Consider the following 2128-nt stretch of genomic DNA (forward strand, 5'->3'; position numbering starts at 1 on the left):
TAATTCAAGATAGGTTATACTTTATAGGTAGGCGTTTAAAAATTGAAGCGCTTACCTTGTCACAAATTGTACAAGTTGACTCTAGCCTTAGATATGCACGTGCTAACGAGCGCCCGCTCACCGAAAGAGAAAGAGACAAGCTCATGTTTAACAACGATTATGACAAAGATGAATGGAATGCGAAAATTAATCAAAACTAGAGCCTGTGCGGAAAAGGAAGAGTCGTAGCATGTATGGGATACCTTACATTCCACGACTCTTCTCTTTCCGCAAAGACTCTATTTCTTCGTAGGCATAGAAATATAATTATATGGAAGTACTTTTGTTCTTCTTAGGTATGAGTATAACCTATCTATAGGTATAAAATATCATTGGTTATATGTTCTTTTACTTATTGCTAAGCAGTGATTCGGTGCCTAACCCTTATAGGGACGAAAATTGACAGTAATGTTAAGGGCTAGCGCTTCAATATATCAAATCAACATCAAAGTATTATTATGAGTATTAACATATTTCTTTTTAGATTTTGAAATGCAAATCCAACAAGCTTATTATAGCCGCGTTTTCAGTGTACGATATGACACTGCATCGGCGTCAGACAGTGAGTCAAAATATACTATGCACCTCTAGTACAAATGACATACATGTTGCGTCATGAGAATATACTATGCTACGGGCTACGGCGTAGAACCGTAGCACAGCCGAGCGGTGAAAGAGTTACCAACTGTAAAAAATGGTCGATTGCAAATGTCCTATTTTTTATGTGTTCATTCAGGAACGTAGGTCTAGAACATAAATACCTAACAAGTCTACATACTTAACGATTTTTGCAGAAATCGCGTCTTCAAGACGTAACTGGTGACCGAAGAGCTGGCGGCTTCCTCACGCAACGTTGCGATACAACGAGGAAATACCGCGAGCATTTTTGGTATTAGATATTATTTTAATTTTTAATTTTAGATATAAGCTAGTTATAGTAACCCTCTGTATATATCGTATCGTATTGTTATTCTAAATAAATCCAAATACATTTTTAAACCTTTATATTTGCCTGCGACTAAAAAAACTTACCTACAACATATAAGAACATAGAGTTTTAAATGCTACTTACAAATAAGCCCTTATATATTTTCTTTTTCTTAAATGTAACCTCATTTTTAAAGTAAGGGAGGACTACATACGATCCATCCCCGTAATATATGTGAAATTTAAAACGCGTCGTAATTAAAAATTGACCAAAATTCTATTTATTAACAAGCAATAAACTATATCATAATACATGTATAATATATAAATATTCGCTCCATTTTTTTGGTCATACAGCTCTAATATCAAATCGAGTTCGCAAGTACCAAATCCATAGGTACTTTTCTTCACGTTCTTTAGATTCATAGGAAATAACTAAGTACGAGTATTACAACATCACACACTTAACTGACCAATTACCCATTGGAACGCCACGCCTATCGTGTGCGGCACATCATAGTAAACCTTATCGTAATGCACGAAAATTGATATTGGACTGTAGCCGCCAAGGCTCAGAAACCGGTTAAATTTCCAAACCATTATCATGTACTCGGCGCAAAACCTTTAAATTTCGGTTTCGCTCGAAAAACGGTTATTTTGAAACCGGTTTTTATGAGAACAGTTCTCCGTTAACCGGTTTAGAGCAATAATAATCGGTTTCTTCCTATGTCGGTGTCTTTGTTTATGTGGCACACCACCAGGCTGGTCGACCGTCTCGTCGCTTGTCGAATAACCGGTTCTTTTAGGTTACAATAAACTTCTTAAAACGTTCGCGTTGTTATAAAAGTTCGGAGGAAAACCGAAATAAACCGATGTTTACCGGTATTTTATAAACCGGTTCCGAACCTGGGTAGCCGCCCGCGTCAGTGGATGTCTTTGGCAGTCAAAGGGTTAAAGACCTTATTTCTGACCAGCAAGGTTTATATATATATATATATATATATATATATAATATAAGGTATGCCAATTAACAGATCAACAATGGTATCTCGTTTACAACAGTCGACCTCTACGTTTCATTATAAAATAGCCCGAAATCCAAACAGTACACTCCTTTTAATAATTAAAATTAATTAATTATTAGTATTTAATTTTTTTCTCT

This window comes from Cydia pomonella, chromosome 19 (genome assembly GCF_033807575.1).
Source record: "Cydia pomonella isolate Wapato2018A chromosome 19, ilCydPomo1, whole genome shotgun sequence".
Lineage (NCBI taxonomy): Eukaryota > Metazoa > Arthropoda > Insecta > Lepidoptera > Tortricidae > Cydia > Cydia pomonella.